Source organism: Balaenoptera acutorostrata, chromosome 19 (genome assembly GCF_949987535.1).
Source record: "Balaenoptera acutorostrata chromosome 19, mBalAcu1.1, whole genome shotgun sequence".
Classification (NCBI taxonomy): Eukaryota; Metazoa; Chordata; class Mammalia; order Artiodactyla; family Balaenopteridae; genus Balaenoptera; species Balaenoptera acutorostrata.
Genome location: NC_080082.1, coordinates 66,978,984 through 66,997,903, shown reverse-complemented (window position 1 = coordinate 66,997,903; position 18,920 = coordinate 66,978,984). Strand labels below are relative to the sequence as shown.

Here is an 18,920-nt window from a genome sequence, read left to right as displayed (position 1 = left end):
GACCAGAGGCCCAAGGACACAGAAAATATCAAGGTCATTACACAAACATCAGCCCCACAGAACCCCTAAAGCCCAGATCCTGAAGAAGCAAAAGAGGAGACAAACTGCCTCAAAAGGGATATTAGTCATGTATACTCCCTGGAAGAGTACATCAAAGGGCTTTTTTCCACTGATGATGACAAGAGATGCTACAAAGGCACTTTTTCAATATAATGGAGAACAAAAACGATTATATTGGCACTGTCATTTATTTTCCCCGACCATCATTGAGGTTGGGTGCCTCTTCATATGTAAATTGATTGTTTTTATTTCTTTTTCAGTGAAATTTGATTTCATAGGTTCAAAATATTTTTATTTGTTGCTTCTATTTTTTCTCTTGATTGAGAGGCAATTCGAATATACTGTATATTTGTGGTGTCTTCTCCCACAGCATCTTTCCAAATCAATTACTGTCCACACAGTCACTAAAAAATTTGTCAAGAACTTGTTGTCACAGGTCATCCACCACTCAAGACACCTGATATGTGGGCCATCTGCCCTGCACAGCCTTACATCAAGAGCTCTGTACTGAGCTCTTTGCTCTCAACTTGTGGACCAGATAAAGGACAGGATGTGGATATCATTATTTCCTCACAACCTGCACTCAAGCACATTGGCCACTGCTCAAACATCATTCCCAAGCTGACAAACAACAGGCCTGGGATCTTCTCCTATGATTTTCCCCCAGCTTGCCACCAAGACATTTGATCTGGACCAAGTCACCATCACCTTAATGCTGAGAAGTTTTTTCTAAAAGGAACCTCAGGCTTGCCTGGTGGCGCAGTGGTTAAGAACCCGCCTGCCAATGCAGGGGACACAGGTTCAAGCCTTGGTCTGGGAAGATCCCACATGCCACAGAGCAACTACGCCAGTGTGCCACAACTACTGAGCCTGCACTCTACAGCCCACGTGCCACAACTACTGAGCCCGCGAGCCACAACTACTGAAGCCCATGCTCCTAGAGCCCATGCTCCGCAACAAGAGGAGCCACCGCAATGATAAGCCCACACACCACATGGAAGAGTAGCCCCTGCTCACCACAACTAGAGAAAGCCCGTGTGCAGCAACAAAGACCTAACTCAACCATAAATTAATTAATTTTTTTTAAAAAGCAACATGAATGGATCTAGAGAACATTATGCTTAATGAAAGAAATAAGAGGAAGACAAACGCTATATGATCACTTATAGGTGAAATCTAAAAAAATAATACATAAATTTATATACAAAACAGAAGTAGACTCACAGACATAGAAAACAAACTTATGGTTATCAAAGGGGAAAGGGAGGGGAAGAGAGACAAATTAGGGTATGGAATTAACATACAGAAACTATTACACATAACATAGATAAGCAACAAGGATTTACTATATAGCACAGTGAATTTTATTCAGTATCTTGTAATAACCTATAATAGAATGTATCATGGTCCAAACGCCAGTTGGAAAAGAATTTCCAGACATAAGGCAGAATGTAAAGAAGGTAGAATTTGTTAGAGGGAAGGGTCGCTGCCAGAACAGCAGGCCGACTCCCTAGCAGTCTGGGAGAGTTGAGCCTGAACATGTGCTATTGATCAGTTTTTACAGCCAGAAAACAAAGGAATGGTCCAAGGTGAAAATTTCATTTACTGATTGGTCGAGGCACATATACCTTCCTTCTATAGTGTGAAAGTGGGACAGGGCAGATTCCTTTCCTTATTTGGGACAGGTCCCATCACCCAGGTGGGCTCAGGAATTTCATAACCATCGCAACATGGCAGAGAGGGCAATTAAAGAGTCCGGTATAGGGTGAAAGGCTGAAACTTTTTCAGGCAGGGTCGTCCTTTGTCCTTGGAGCATCACAGAATGTAATCTGCAAAAAAAAAAACCAAACAAAAAAACTATGCTGTACAACAGAAACAGTATTTTAAGTCACTTATACTTCAAAAGAGAAAAAAATAATTTCCCATATATTTCCATATATTTTTATGGCTTGATAGGTTACTTTCTCAGTGCTGAAAATTATTCCATTCCCAGAATACCCTAGAGTATACTTTTCCATTCATCTACTGAAGGGCACGTTGGTTTCATTCACATTTTGGCAATATTGAATAAAGATGCTAAAAATACCCATATGCTGGTTTTTGTATGGACAAATGTTTTTAATTCCTTTCAGCATATATCCATGAGAACACCTGCTGGATTGTATAATAAGAGCATGTTCAATATTGTAGAAAGTGTCAATCTCACTTCCAAAGAAGCTCTATTATTTTTCATTTCCACCAGCAACGAACGAGAATTCCTATTGCTCTGCAGCATTTGTTGTTGTCATTGTTCCACATTTTGGCCATTCTAAGGCTAATGTAGTGGTATATCATTGCATTTTAAATTTGCATTTTAATGGCAGCATGTAATCTGGATTATTCTTCCATATACTTACATGCAAAGTGTCTGTTTTCTCTGGTGAGGTGTTTGTAAATTTTGTTGGTCCACTTGTTAACTGGGCTGCTTTTATTTTTTTTCCTACCCAATCTGTATTTATTTTATTTCTCTTCTTGGCTTATTGCGTGAGAAAGGACTTTGAGTAAAATACTGAAAAGGAATGATGGAAGGAGACATCCTTGTAAAGTGAATTTTATTTTATTATTATTTTATTTATTTATTTCTGGCTGCGTTGGGTCTTTGCTGCTGGGCGCGGGCTTTCTCTAGTTGCGGCGAGCAGGGGCTACTCTTTGTTGTAGAGCACAGTCTTCTCCTTGCAGTGGCTTCTCTTGTGGAGCACAGGCTCTAGGCACACAGGCTTCAGTAGTTGTGGCACACGGGCTTAGTTGCTCCGTGGCATGTGGGATCTTCCTGGACCAGGGCTCGAACCCATGTCCCTTGTATTGGCAGCCGGATTCTTAACCACTGTGCCACGAGGGAGGTCCACATCCTTGAATTTTAACTGAACTTAGTGGGAAAGTTTCATGTTTGTTACCATTACGCATAATGTGAAGTTACAGTTTTTGTAGATTTTTGTTATCAACTTGAGAAAACTCCATTCTACTTCTATTTTACCGAGAATCTTTATGAAGACATATCTGATAAAGGATTTGTACTCAAATTATACCAAACAACCCCATGAAGACTGGTAAAGATTGAAACGCACACCTGGACAAAGAAGATATACAGACACTAAATGAGCATACAAGAATATACTCATGATGGTGGTGGAATGCATGTACAACCAACTTCGGAAGACAGTTTGGCAGTTTTTTCCAAATCTAAACAGTCTCACCCCTTAGGATCCAAGAAGCACACCTCTTGTATTTAGACAACTGCTTTGAAAAACTGTGTTCAAGCCAAAACTAGCATATGGACTTCCCTGGTGATGCAGTGGTTAAGAATCCGCCTGCCAATGCAGGGGACACAGGTTTGATCCCTGATCCAGGAAGATCCCACATGCTACGGAGCAACTAAGCCCGTGAACCACAACTACTGAGCCTGCATACCACAACTACTGAAACCTGCGCTCTAGAACCCGTGTGTCCCAACGACTGAAGCCCACGCACCTTGAGCCCGTGCTCCACAAAAAGAGAAACCACCGCAATGAGAAGCCTGCGCACCGAAACGAAGAGTAGCCCCCGCTCGCCACAACTAGAGAAAGCCCATGCACAGAAAGGAAGACCCAACGCAGCCATAAATTAATTAATTAATTAATTAATTAATTAATTAATTAAATTTATGTATTAAAAAACAAAAACTAGCATCAAGTTATTATGCACAGCAGCTCTATTCATAATGGCTAAAAACGTAAGGATATCAGGATGTCCTTCTGTAGGTGAATTCATAAACAAATTACGGCACAAACATGTCAAGGGGAGCAGAACACACCACCCCAAAATATGTCCCTTTGACAAAAGGATTATTTTGGACTGATTAATTTAAAAAACAGCAGACCCAGGAAAATCTTTGAAAACCAAGTAGAAAATTTCCTTTTATGAAGTAAATTTACATTTGTTAAGGATATCTCCATTTGTAAGGGTGTGTCCCTCTCCGGACCAGGAATTGAATGACTAAATATTAAGAAAATCTTGTCAGTGAAATAGGCCTGGATATAAATCTGCATAACAACGATAGCCCTTGTTTACTGTGCTTTGCCTAATAACCTCCCTTAAATGGTTTCCTCCATTCCCTAACATCTTTCTTTTGTTATCAGCTGAAGATAGCATTTAAGGTAATGGCTTGGGCCATTTCAGGGAGTGACTCAGTTTTCCTGGGTATCTTTCAAGTATACAAGGAGGTATGCATGGTATATATTAAACTTCTGATTATTTTTCTCCAGCTCATCTCCCTTTCATTACAAGGGGGATCTCAATGAAGAACAGAGAAGAGTAGAGGGAAAATTATTTTTCCTCTCACATACATGCAATGCAATAGTATTCAGAGATATAAAGGAATGGACCATCAACCCATGCAAAAAAAAAAAAAAAAGATGCATCTAACACTTACATTGCTAAGTGAAAGAATCCAGTCTGAAGTGCTACACACTGTACGACCTCATTTATATGATATTCTAGAAAAGGGAAAACAGACATGTTTTGGAAACAGTTTATGGAATATGTGGTTGAAATAGTCCATATGATACGTTAGAGCGATGAACACCTGCCCCTATGCATCTGTCTACACTCACAGATTTTTACAACCCAATGAGTAAATTATAATCTATTCAAATTTAGTTACTTAGGATATGGAAGTGTCAAAGATTGGAATACAGAATGTAACAAAGAATCTAACTGGTTTAGAAATGTATGAAAAAACTCATTGTTGGTGGTGGGACAAAATGGGCTGACCTAAATTAACTTTGGAAATGAACAGAATCTGTAGGCCAAAGGCAAAATGCTCCATACATACACAGTGGACTCAGAAGTTCTTTCCCATGGTGGGTAGTAGCTAACAGTACTGAAACTACTACATGAGTCATCGAATGGAGCAAGCACTGAATTCAATAAATGACAAATGGTGGAAGCCAGGTTTCTTAGCACTGGAGTGGGAAGTTACAAAGGGAAAAGGTTACGACATCCATGTCATAACAGATCAGGTTGGAGACATCAGTATAAACTATCTTTTGCCTAACAGAGATATAAAAATTTCCATGTGGAACTGTGTGTAATTATGTGTATATGCATAGGCTGGGATACGTGCATATACTTCCAAGCATTGTCAGCTGAGCATATTTAGCTACCACAAGTACATTTTTAATATCATTCTCTAATAAAAGGAACAAGGGCTCTTTGAAGAAAGGTCTGATACTAGGGCTGAAACAGTAAATATGTGAAGCAGGATAATCTTAAAATATCAGAAAGTAAACAAATTCCAAAAGAAAAAAAAACCCCACAAAAGAAAAATTATGTAAGGGACTTCCCTGGTGGCACAATGGTTAAGAATCCACCTGCCAATGCAGGGGACACGGGTTCGAGCCCTGGTCCAGGAAGATCCCACATGCCGCGGAGCAACAAAGCCCATGCGCCACAAATACTGAGCCTGCACTCTAGAGCCCGCGAGCCACAACTACTGAGCCTGCATGCCACAACTACTGAAGCCCATGCACCTAGAGCCCGTGCTCCACAACAAGAGAAGCCACCTCAGTGAGAAGCCTGTGCACCACAACGAAGAGCAGCCCCCGCTCGCCGCAATTAGAGAAAGCCTGCGTGAAGCAGCAATGAAGACCCAACGCAGACAAAAATAAATAATTTAAAAAAAAAGAAAAATTATGTAAAATGAAAACAGGAGCAAATGGAAAAAGCTCTCAACAGCCAAAGCAAGAATGAACTAAGGAGTCTAATAATGTAGTGCTGGATTATAACCAAAAGTTTACAATAATTATTCATGGATCCACACTGGTAAAAATAAATCACATAGTTTTTGATGAATGGTGTTAAATAGAAATCTCCTACACAGAAAGCTTCTAAACAATTCATATAGACACTCAGCTGTCCATCAAGTATGTGAAACTAACCCCTCTCTCCTCAAGTGTGGGTTCTGCATTATGACTTCCTCCTAAATAAGACACACAGGATGGACATGGGGAAAAATTAACTTCATGGGACTTCCCTGGTGGCGCAGTGGTTAAGACTCCATGTTCCCAATGCAGGGGGCCTGGGTTCGAACCCTGCTCAGGGAACTAGATCCCACATGCACACTGCAACTAAGAGTTTGTATGCTACAACTAAGGAGCCAGCGAGCCTCAACTAAGGAGCCCGCCTGTCGCAGCTAAGACCTGGCACAACCAAATAAATAAAATAAATTTTAAAATAAAATAAATTCTAAAAAATTAACTTCACTGTGGGAACACTTGACAAACACTACCTCAGCTAGGTGACCAAAGTTGAGAACATCAGTGAGAAGTTCCCTTGAGAGCCTGTGCTCTTGATATACAGTGAAGATGAAGCACTTCACCTCTGTGGTCTGCTTTTTCAAAGCCAAGTCTAATCACAACCAAAACACCAAGCAAATCCCAGTGCCCGGCAGTCTATAAAATACCTGACCAGTCCTCCTCCACACTGTCAAGGTCATGGAAACAAGGAGAGTCTGAGCAACTGTCAAAGCCCAGAAGAGACTAAACAGACATGACTGAGGCAGGAGACAGATGGGCCCCCCAGGGCAAACGGTTTGAGTTCGTTCCCTGTGAACCAATACTCCGAGATGGGAATAACAGACAATTGAGAGAGGAGGCTGGGTCCTGCCCAGATAGAAGATAAGAGACCACATCTTCCTCATTCTCCAAGTCAGGAGACCTCCCAGACTACATGCACAGAAAGGCTCCTTGGAGGTCAAAAGGGGACCGATGCTAAGGGGCCAAGTCTACCCATAGGCCTCTTCAGTAGAACCCATCTTGGCTAAGAGATGCACGTGCACGCATGGGAAGATCCCGAGATACAGCAAATCCAGACTCTGAACCAGGCAAATCAAAATGATTGCCCAAAGGAAACATGGAAGAATGTCCCATAAAAGTGATTCAAACTGCCTCTAGGGCACAACTCTCTCTCAGACCCCCGTGTGTCTATCCACACGTACTCTACTCTTTTTTTTTTTTCCTAATAAATACTTGACTTGTTTCAATACTTTCCGTCTTTGTGGGAATTCTTTTCTGCGAAGCCGTAGGGCCAGGACCTCGTCACTGACCGCTGGTCTAGTGGCCGGGATTCGGTGCTCTCACCGCCGCGACCCGACCTCAATCACTGGCCGCGAACCAAAACCCTGCTTCAAGCCGCTGCAGGCCGAGGCACCCGAGATCATGAAGATCACATGTCATTTGTGATCCTGGAACTAGGAAAGGTATAACAAAGGGAACATGGCTATGGACTTCAGTTAATAATAAAGTATCAATATTTGTTCATTGTTTGTGATGATTCTGTAGATAATCAGACGGGGAAAATTAAAAGTCAAATAAGAAAAACCTATTGTAACAAACTAGAAATCTAGAGGAAACAGGTGATTTCTTTGTAAAAAACACATTACCAAAATGGACCCTAAATTAAGGAAAATACAAAAAGACCAATTAACCACTGAGGAACCTCTTCCCTTATGGGTTATCCTATCACTGTTCCAGGGTTTCCCTCTCCCAGGACATGGAAGGAACAGGGACAGAGCTGTTTGGCAGCTCCCCTAGTATCTGACCCCACCCAGTGTCTTCATCTCCCCCAGCCATGCCTACCCAGTGAGGACACCTGAGGATGGATCAGGGATTATTGATTCGGATGTGTCAACTAGGACTTTTTTTATTCCCAGCAACTGGACACACTTACTGAAGTAAAATAAATTAGTATTTATTGTAAGGGTACAAATAAATTAATACTTGCAAGTGGCAAGTTAAAGAATGGGTTTGGACCTGCCAGGTCCAGTGGCTCACACTATCTCAGTGTGACCTTGCTTCTCTCCAAACCTTTGTCCTGCTCAGTGCCTTTGGGGGACCCCATTCACAGGCACAGGCTCTCTCACTGCCCTTGGGCCAACAGCTATTCTAGGCTGACAACCACTCACCATCCATTTTCCCAGAAAGAGTTTCTCTTTTTCTTGGATTCCAAGAAAGTCGTGGGTTTAAATGCCTTTGATCTGGCTTGGGTTGCATTCTCATCCTTGACCCATCACCAGAAGATGGAAAATGGGACTGGCTAGATGTGGGCTGTAAACCCATCTTCGAGCTGGGTGGAACATGGGCTTATCCTTCTGCAAGTGTTTGGACTGGAAGCAGGTGAGATGTAATTCCCAAAGGAAAACTGAGGCACTTGGGCCTAAGAACAGATGCTGGCTGGCAGAAAGCAGCAGATTCTAAGTCAATGACAGCTCACTGCACAGCACAGAATCTGACACAAAAGGAAGAAAGGGGTTCACTCAAGGTCAGAGGCTGCAGCTACTCATCCAGTGCTCTTACTGTCCTCCCAAGACTGCCAGAAGTTCTTTCACTTGCTGAAGAGGCAGGATCATTGGTGGTGGTAAACTCAAGTCTCTTTCCTTGGGCATCAGGTCCTCACATCTCAGAGGCTGGCCCAGAACAGCCCATGTGCCCTCAGAAGACACACAGACCTCATTCCTGCCCCTGAGAGGTGGGAGCCCTTGAGTTATGCCATCTCCCTGGCCATATTAATTACCCATCCCTGAAAAACAATACTGCTCCTTTTCCAGTTTCTTCTCTCTCCTTTACTAAGGGAAGAAACCAAATGCTAGGGTGGTAAGGAAACTCTTGTGCAATGAAGTAATGGGAGGCTCAAGAATTATTCCATGCCATGGAACCCATAATTGGCAGGCTTTCCAGAGGCCACATAGATGCATATGGCTCTCCAAGACAATGCAGTGTCAGTGTGAACCTCTCATTGGGAGGCCCAGTTACTCCCATAACTTTTATTCTTAATGAATATGAATGTCAAAATTTCTAACAACTAAAAAGACAAAGGATTGAAGGGCCATGGTCTCCTGTATGGTTGTTGTGTCAGGGACACACTCAAATATTTAGAGGGTTATTGCCTCTCTTGGCAGGCTACGAGGCTGTGAAGGCTGCGAAGAGGAGGCCCTTTTCTCAGCCACGTGGATGTTGGTAGTTGAAACATCTCATAGGAACGTCTACAGTGCCCAGGTAGCTGTTCCATTGCTCAGCAGCATGGTCAGCTCACTAATTGCCCATGGGGTCTTGACAGGGCCCAGGCTGAACTGAGCTAGAGGACCACAGATGCCTGCCTGAATGGTCAGAGGCCAAGGACTGTCCTGCCTGAGACTTGATTGTCTATTGCTACCCACTCAGATGGGACAAAGGATGCCTGCAGTCCCAGGAGGGCCCCACCAGCCCTCAAGTAGGCAGGGGGCTGGCAGGTTGCTACACCCAGTCCTGCATTAATCCACACATGTCCACTGAGTGCCCTCCTCTCTGGGCACTCTGCTGGAACTGGGGCTGCCCAGGCAGAGCAGGGCCAGCACCACCTTTCCCAGATGGGAGGGCAGGAAGCAACCATGCATGGCTCCTGACACTCTCCACAACCCGTGACTGACATCGAGTTCAATGTGAAACACTCAGAGACAGTACAGACATTTCATTCTTCTCTCAGAGCCCAGGACTGGGGGGTAGAAAAACAGTGGTCCAGCTCACCTCCCTGACTCATGTGTGACCCTGGGCAAATCCTATCCATCCTGGAGACCTCAGAGAGGAGAAAGGAATCGCAATGGGGGCCAGTTATGCTTAAACCTAACCCTAACCCTAAAGAACCCTAACCTCTAACCTTAACACCCTAACCCCAGACCCCTAGACCCTCTACCCTGACTCTCCAACCCTGACCCCTGACCCTGACCCCTAAACCGTAACACTGATTCAAACCCCAGACCTAAACACTAGCCCAGTGGATACCGAGCGATGACAGTACTCTGGAATAAACCAAGGGATTCATGACCTTGCATTTAGCAATAGTTTCTTAGATCTGACACTAAGACACACGCAGTGATAGAAAAAAATAGATAAACTGGAGTTCCTCAAAATTACAAACTTTTGTCCATCAAAAGAGGCTATCCAGGGACTTCCCTTGTGGCTCAATGGTTAGGAATCCACCTGCCAATGCAGGGGACACAGGTTCGAGCCCTGGTCCGGGAAGATCCCACATGCCCCAGAGCAACTAAGCCCGTGTGCCACAACTACTGAGGCCGCGAGCCACAACTACTGAGCCTGCACTCTAGAGCCTGAGAGCCACAACTACTGAAGCCCACATGCCTAGAGCCCATGCTCTGCAACAAGAGAAGCCACCGCAATGAGAAGCCTACGCACCGCAACAACTAGAGAAAGCTCATGTGCAGCAAAGACCCAACGCAGCCAAAAATAAATAAATTACTTTTTTTTTTAAAAAGAAATATATGGAAAAAACTCACTGAAGGGGATGGGGTAAAATCTGCTGATCTAAGTTACCTTTGGAAATGAATGGAATCTGTAGACTAAAGGCAAAATGGACCGTACATAAACAGAGGGCTTTATTTTATGAAGTTCTTTCCAGGGTGTAGTAGCTAACAACTCTGAAACCTCTGCACGTGTAACCTGGAAAGGAGCAATGCATACATAACTGGCAGATGGTGGGAGCCAGGCTCCTTGCTGTGGGAGTGGGAAGCTACAGATAAGCAAGGGGAGAGCCTCTGCCCTCGTAATGCTGGATCTGGGCTTCCTGGGAGGATGTTGACGGGCCGGGGGAAACACACAGATCTTCACGCTGGGAAGACCCTGCAGACATAGGAACTCCACGCCCCATCTTTCCACCCATACCTGCTGGAAACACTCAGCCCTCCATCATCAGTCAATTGCAGCGTTTAAGACATTCTCACCCCCAGGCAGATAAAGGAGCATGAGGGTCTTGCTTTCCCCTAAGCTGTCCCAGAATCCAGGCCCTGGGGTGGAGCCAGGATGGGGGTTCCTGGGCCTCTGACCAGCAGGTGAGAGGAAGGAGGGAGACCAGTCCTGAGGACAGAGGTTCCCTCAAGTCTGTGAGCCCAGGAGCCCCGATGGGATTCATTCCCAGTGAGGACATGGGCGGGGTCTGCAGTGGTTCTGTGTTCCCCCTGGGCCCCTTTGATGAAGCCATGGCATCACTGGCCCCACACGTCTCCTGGCAGTGTCTCAAACTCTGACACAGCGGTTTTACAAAGGAACAAGAGAATGGAGCTGAGCCCCTGACGGCCACTCCTTTCTGGCTCTGAGTTGCTTCCAACAGGACCGCAGTCACCTGCACGTAGTCTGCTGTGACCTACCTGCCCCCATTGGCCTTTCGTCTCCCTCCCTGCGATGAGTCCTGTGACATTTCCAGCCTGGACCCCTCTCCCAGGCCAGACGCCTCTGTCCAGTCACTGCACCCCCATCTCACCTTGGGGGCTAACAGGGCCCTCAGGGGACCGGGATCCTGCAGCTCCCCACACCCAGGAGCAGCCCCACCTTCCCAGGTTGCTGAGCCCAGGCACCGGGTGTAACCGAGCAGGACCCTACAGGGCCTTCCCAGGACAGACCCCTCCCCGACATCCTCTGCTGTAGCTCCTCTCTGAAGTACCTGGATAACAGTATCTGATGCACGCTTCCTGAGTTGTTTTACAGATGCTGAAACCACCACCAAACGGAAGAAATCAACTACTTGATGATCATGAACAGGTAGCCCCGGAGCTTCTGGTGCCTAAGAATTTAGAGTGTTAACCGCCTGTTACCTCACCATCAACCAGAGAATTGTGCACCAGCTGATCTCATACCCTGCGACCCCCCTCCATAAACTGGCCTTTAAAATTGTTTTGCTGAAATCCTCCAGGGAGTTTGGGGTTTTAGAGCACAAGACACCTGTCCTCCTTGCATTGGCGCTTTTGCAGTTAAAGCTGCACTTTCCTTCACCACACCCCGGTGTCAGTAGATTGGCTTTACTGCACTCGGGCAAGTGGACCCAAGAGGTTCGGTAACACTGGGGCCTCCCAGGCTCCCACTCTCCTTGTTCCCCACTGACTGTCATCTGCTCCTCCAGAGTCTGTGGCCACTTCCCACACTAATTCCCCTCTATACCCACAGCCCTGGCCCAAGCCCGATCTTGTGCCTGGTTCCTCCATCGGGCCCTGACAAAGCTCCCTGCCCCCATGGTGCACCTCACATCCCACCCCAACGTGGTCTTTCTGAAGCATAAATAAGACTGTGGATTCTCCTCCACCTGTAATCCCCCAAATGTTTCCCCACTTTTGCTAGGGTATCTCCTGGGAGAGACATCTGCCAAGGCCCTGAGAGTCCCCGGCACCCCCACGAGGCTGCTGGCTCCTGGGTTCCCTGACAATGATCACCTCAGCAGGCCAGGAGACACGGCAGGAAACCCCAGAACTGCTCACCTCAGGAGGGGACTGGCACGGCCACTGCCTGATCAAACAGAGCAGAGAAGGGCTCCCCAGCTGGGACACAGACTCTGCACGAGTGGCCTCTCCCTGAGCCATTACATCACCTCATGTGACTTGAGGGAAGGAAGGACCGAGGCACACTTGGTTCCTAGGCTCAGCCATGTCCCCCCAAATTCACATGCTGAATCCCTAACCCCCAGGACCCCAGGATGTGGCTGTATTTGGAGATGGGATTTTTCAAGAGGCGATCAAGGTAAAAATGAGGTCACTAGGGTGGATCCTAATCCAATAGGATTGTTGTCCTACAAGAAGAGATTAGGACACAGATAGGCAAAGCGGGAGACACCGTGAGGACCTGGGGAGAAGATGGCTATCTAAGCACCAAGTAGAGAGGCCTCAGGAGAAGCCAGCCTGCACACACCTTGGTCTCAGACAGCATCCAGGACTGGGAGATGATAGGTCTGTTATTCAAGCTGCCCAGTCTGTGGTATTTGTTACGGCGGTCCTGAGCAGACTCACACGCAGGTTAACTCAGGGCTCAGACTGGACAGAGCCCACTCTCCATCCCCCTGTACGGGAGTTACAGGATCCTCAGGAACTGAGGAGGGGGTCCCTGAGGAGAGGCACAAGATAGAAGATGCTAGGCATTAACATGACTGCACTCACGTTAAACGTGCCTGAAGTCCATTCACACGAGGTGGTTTTGTCCTGTATGTACGTCGGCACCTTCGGTCTGAACTGAGATCTTTGGCTTCACCACCTCCACTGAGAGCATTAGCTTCACCTGCTGTGGACCATCTCCTATAGGATTTCCAGAACCACAGAGCATCGAAGCTTCACAGGACGCAGAGTCTGTGCGCTAGCGTCTGGGCGACGCTCACAGGAGAGCCGCCCAGCTGCCCATCAGGACCCATTTCCCTTTTTCCTGTTCACGGCTACCCTGCACCTCCCAGCCTTCCCACCCCTTACAGCTGGGGCATAGTGTGTCGTGTTACCAAGGGGAAGGGGTGGAGGTGGTGAGGGCCTTGCCCAGCCTGCATCCTAGAACAGAGGGCATGATGCCCACCTGGTCACCCCACCCTGCTGGTTGGAGCCCTCACCTGGAAGCAGGGAGGAGAAACAAGGGGGACAGAGCCTGGGACCTGACACCCACCTGCCCTGGACTCTCACAAGAAGGGGACAGAGACAGCTTGAGCTTCAGCCCATTTTTCGGAGACACTTTGTTCCAGCAGCAAACCTTTGCCTTAAAAGCCAAGGTGCTGGGACTTCCCTGGTGGTCCAGTGGTTAAGACTTCGCCTTCCAATGCAGCGGGTCCAGGTTCGATCCCTGGTTGGGGAGCTAAGATCCCACATGCCTTGCGGCCAAAAACCAAAACACGAAACAGAAGCAATATTGTAACAAATTCAATAAAGACTTTAAAAAAAAAAAAAAGTCAAGGTGCTTTACAAACCCCTCCCCAGCTGTCACAGAAAGTCAGGCTTAATCTCATCACACTTTTCTCAAACCCCAGCTCACGCTGAGACCACCTCTCAGGTGATGGTGTTTCAGAGCAGCCCCTTTACAAGATCCCTGGAGTTCAGCTCTCCCAGCCCTGCCTTCAGTTTGAGAAGTTTCCTTGACAACCTTGACAAACCTGCTCAGTTTCCTTGACAACCAAGCTTGGCAATCTCCCAAACTCTTCTCCTTCAAACATACCTATTCTAGGCTTGATGAGCCTAAAGTGACAGTGCTGTCATGTGCCAGAAAGCGATTCCCCCAAGCCCGTAGTTATCTGTTACATGATGCTACTGATGATGAAATCCCAGAAGAGCCAGTTTTGCAATATAACCATTTCTGGACTCGGCACTGGGTCCCTTTCCACGGACAGAGTCGAGTGGCTGTTTCCACGGACCCCGTGGTGGAAGAGCTCACCTAATGAAGTCAGGCCTTCATCCTTTCCAGGTGATTCCAGAGTCCTCATTCTCCCCAGACCCCCACCCACATGGCTGCTGTCTGTGCCAGTCTATATGGGACCCTGGTAATCTCCTAAAATGAGGGTTATTTTATACACAGGTAATGGGTTGAATGCTGGCCCCAAAAGATGTGTCCCCCGAGAACACGTGAACAGGACCATATCTGGGAAAAGGGTCTTCGTATATGTAGTTAAGGATCTCGAGGTGCGGTCATCTTGGGTTAGGGTGACCCTCAATCCAATTGAGAGAGTCCTTATGAGAGTCAAAAGAGGAGAAACACAGACCTAGAGGAGAAGCCACGTGAAGACAGAGGCAGAGATGGGAGGGATGCAGCCACAAGCCTGGGGACACCTGGAGTCCCCAGAAGCTGGAAAAGGCAGGAAGAACCCTATCCTGGAGCCGTTGGAGAGACTTCCGTCCTGCAACACCTTGATCTCAGATGTCTGGTCTCCAGGACTGGGGGAGGATGAATTCCTGTTGTTTTAAACCACCCAGCTTGTGGTCATTTGTTACAGAAGCCACAGAACGGTCACACAGACCCTGCTCTGTAGGATCCTGGAAGTGCGGGTCTCATTAAAGGCCGACAGAGGCTGGATTGCAGAACCCTTAGAGTCAGCATTGGGCCCCAGAAATCCTAAAGCAGTGGCTGGACACCAGAATGTTGAGGGGTCAGTCGGAAGCCCATCCCTAAGGATGCCGGCTGCACACGGCTTCCCCAGGTTTTTATGCCTGTACCTGTTGGGGATAAGTATTTCCATCCTGATTCAGGACTTCTGATGTCACCGTTCACGTTGCTCATTAAGAACCCACTAGTTACACCGATGAAAACCCTATCAGGACACTTGCTCCAGTGGTAAACAATTCTGAAGTTGGTCAGAGGTGGGGAACCGTCTCCTATGCAGCCAGCAGCCCCCACACAAGGACCGTCCTCATTGCAAAGCTGGGGGACCGTGCCAAGGCGTCTCTGAGTAAATGTGAGCTGAGCCCCAGGCCAGCTGCTGCTGAACTTTTCCCACCCTTCCCAGGTAAAACATCTGAACGTGTGCAAAGACTTGAAAGCCTAGAGGAAGGGCCGTGGGGTCACACCAGCGAGAGCACGCAGGCCGACTTAGTGCCTGCAGGCCAGGAAGGATGGTCCTGGCCCCGGGCCCTCTTCTGGAAGCTTTCCATTTCCCTGCCTGAGGTACCCCTTCCGTCCCGGCCCCCACTGCTTTTTTCCTTCCTCACCTCTGCCCGGGGAGAAATTCCAACGACAGGTATGGGTGACACATCCTCTTCTTTAGCAGGTGGCAGCCCAGCAACTCCTGCGGAAGGTCCAGCAGAGCCCCACTCACACCGGGCCACCCACAGAGCCGTGGGCCCTACTCCCTCCCACCAGCCCAGCCCCGAGACTGCTGACAGGGCAGAGAATATGGCATCAGGCACAGCTGCAGGGGCTCTTGCTGCCTGGAGGCGGTGTTTATATAGCCCTCAGCCCAGGCACACCTGGGGAGGGCTGGCCGGCCGGGTCAGGCTGCCCAGGTCAGCCAATCCTCGCCCCTCAGGGGCTCAGAGTTGCAGAAAATGGGCCTTGCTGCACCGGCCAGGTCCAAGGAACAGGTACCCTGAGGGTCAGGACAGACATGGGGCTGCAATCTGGCTTGTTTTCTAATCATTTTATCTGGCCCACGAGTGGGAGACAATGTCAAGAAGACCCTCTCCCAATGAGAAGAACCCAAGAGTCAGGGAGAGGAGGGGTGGTGGATGGAGACAGAGGCCTGGTGCCCCGGCTGCAGTGGAAGCCTCTGGAAGACCCGGTCGAGGGAGGCCACACAGAGTGAAGCCCAGGGTCACAGACCTGTCGGAGCTGCTGTTAGTTCAGGTCCTGCTCTGAGGTGCTCAGGGTCAGCTCTGAGTGACAGGTGGGCTGGGGGTGCTCTGCAATGAGGGCTACGTGCACGGTTCCTGTGTGCCCAGCCCTGCCGGGTGCCTGCCCAGGGGAGCTCCATACCCGGGGAGGGGCCTGACCACGAGAGCCCCGTGGGCTGCTGGGTACCTGCTCAGGTGAGCTCTATATCCTAGGAGGGGTCTGTCCACGAGAGCCCTGTGCGCTGGGAGGGGTGTATGAACAAGCTCCCTCTCTTTGCAGCTGGCACAGAGTTGCGTAGGATGTAGATTAAAATCAGCCGAGGGCAGAGGTCAGGAGCAGCGTCGGGGGTCCCTTGGGTGTGGCCACTCAGGGAAGCCCACCTGAATCCTGAGGTGCAGGATTTTTGGGGGTCGGTCATGTCGACATGAGGACCACCATGTGCCGGACCTCGGCCTCCAGCCCCCGGGGGCGACTCAGGAAGCCCCACCGTGCATCACGCCATCAGCACAGACCAGCCTGGAGCGAGGCCCACGGAGCACGGACACTCCCGTCAGACTCAAGGTGACCTCTGGAGCCAGGAGCAGAGGCCCGGCCTCTCTGTGGGCAGGTGAACCCACACCGCACGGGCCCTGGTGCAGTGCCCGTTCCGTGTGGTCAGCATGGGTGCACGCGGGTCAGCCAGTGTCCCTGTGCCTCAGCCTGTGACCGCTGACCACACTGTCCTGCTCTGCTCAGAAGAGCGAGGCCAATGGAGGGACAACGCGGGTGGGAACAAAGCCGGGTCACAGGTGAGAAAGGGTCCAAGGAGCGAGAACCCGGCTGCTCTTGCCTGGTGAGCCGAGAGCTGACGGCCGCCCTGTGGTCAGTCAGTCGTCTCCCCGTATCCTGAGCTAGGGCTGCCTCTCCTGCATCCTGGGGCAGGGCCATGCCTGTGTGTACAGCAGGACGCACAGCGGTGCCTGCTGCAAGCCCGATGCCTGCCCTTGCCACGTAGCTGGGGCTTGGTGACAGGGGAACATCCCGACTGGACATGGGGCCGACCCCGGGGAGGATGTTGGGGTGAAGCGTTTGGGAGCATCTGGAGGAAACCCTCACCTGTCAGCACAGGTGGACTGAGGACACCGACCAAGGGGGGCAGGCGGGAGAAGCCCAGGGAGGTCCTGGGTCATGCCTGAGGCTGGAGGAGGGGTGTGGAGCCGGGTGACGGCGGTTGGGACGAAGAGCTTACCACCCGACAGGAGATAGGCCAGCCGGGGCAGCAGGGGGAGGTGAACACTGTGTCCGACAGAAGGACGGAGAGACCAGCAGGCCCAGCCGTGGGCGTGGGTATCCGGGCTGTTCTTTGTTGACCCGGACCCGAAGGGCCCCAGCGCCCCGGGGACCGGCTCCGCCTCCTGTGCCCCAGGGCCCGGCTCCGCCCCCAGCGCCCGGGGCCCGGCTCCGCCCCCAGCGCCCGAACCCTGCTCCTCCCCCAGCGCCCGAACCCCGCTCCTCCCCCAGCGCCCCGGGGCCCGGCTCCGCCCCCAGCGCCCGAACCCTGCTCCTCCCCCAGCGCCCGAACCCCGCTCCTCCCCCAGCGCCCGGGGCCCGCCTCCGCCCCCAGCGCCCGAACCCCGCTCCTCCCCCAGCGCCCGGGGCCCGGCTCCGCCCCCAGCGCTCGAGGGCCCGCCTCCGCCCCCAGCGCCCGAACCCTGCTCCGCCCCCCAGCGCCCCGGGGCCCGGTTCCGCGCCCAGCACCGCTGGAAAACACCCCGTGTCCAGCCAGACCCCAGCCAGGAAGAGAAGACCCGTGTACAGCCTTACGTGATTAATATGCCCAAAAGTGTCCTTTAAAGTCAGTCTCTCCTCTGGCTCTGATTCTACACTGAATGGTGCAGACAGCCAAGCAGGAGGAGCAGACCAGCATCCCTGGTCAGGTATACCCACAGTGGCCACCCCCAGGAGAGCCTAGAGCTGCGGGTACCCATGATGGCCCAAGAGTTGGGGCAGAAGAGTCACCTGCTCGGATGCAAGAGGTCCAGCCAGCAGGGAGTGCTTGCTTTGTGCATGTGATCAGAGGTCGGCTCTGGGCATACCTCAGCCAGGTGTACACAGGGGTGTATGGACAGCAGATGGGAGATGTGAGGGTCCCTGGCCTCCCCAGCAAAACCTTCAGGCCAAATTTAGCCCCCAACCAATCTCCCGGGCTAGCCCGCCCACGCCCCTGCCCCCTACCTCCTGCAGGAGGAAGGCAGGCTCAGGGAAGGCTTCCTCTAACAGGGCCCCTTGGCTGGAGACAGGCACCACTCACCTGAGGACCCATGCGTCCTGCAGTAAGGCCAACCCTACCCCAAAACCCACATCCTTACCCCTCCTTCTGTGGGGCATCGTGTGCACATGGCATCCGGGGCCTTGTCTCCAAATGCCACCACTGCCTGGAATGAGCCCGTGTCCACGGGAAGAAGAGTCAAAGGGGCATGGCAGGAGTCAAACGGAAACTGGTGGAGAGAGGGAGCACCAGAGGAGAGAGACAAGAAGAGGGAGAATTAGCAGCAGGCCTGCAGGGGTGCCTGCAGCCGTGAGGACGCCCGTGCCGGGGCCGGGGAGCCTGGTGAGTGTGCTGCCTCACCAGCTCACCCACAACGGGCTGTAGTCTCTCCTCCCGCCCCCCCCCTCCCCCCGGCCAGTCAGCAGGGGCACAGCATCATTTCAGAGGACAGAACAGGATGACAAGACGCATCCAGTGTCCCGGGAGAACAGCGA

The 18,920-nt window shown here is 50.1% G+C and overlaps 1 long non-coding RNA gene across 1 annotated transcript; it reads right to left on the bottom strand.

Moving 5' to 3' along the window:
* Nucleotides 1-1,850: 1,850 nt before the first annotated feature.
* LOC114236875 (uncharacterized) lies at nucleotides 1,851-17,618 on the bottom strand. The gene is made up of 3 exons (XR_009006074.1): nucleotides 17,407-17,618; nucleotides 15,557-15,633; nucleotides 1,851-1,889 (listed from the first exon to the last, which is right to left on the bottom strand). It is a non-coding gene; the product is annotated as an uncharacterized LOC114236875 (long non-coding RNA).
* Between the last annotated feature and the right edge of the window lie 1,302 nt (nucleotides 17,619-18,920).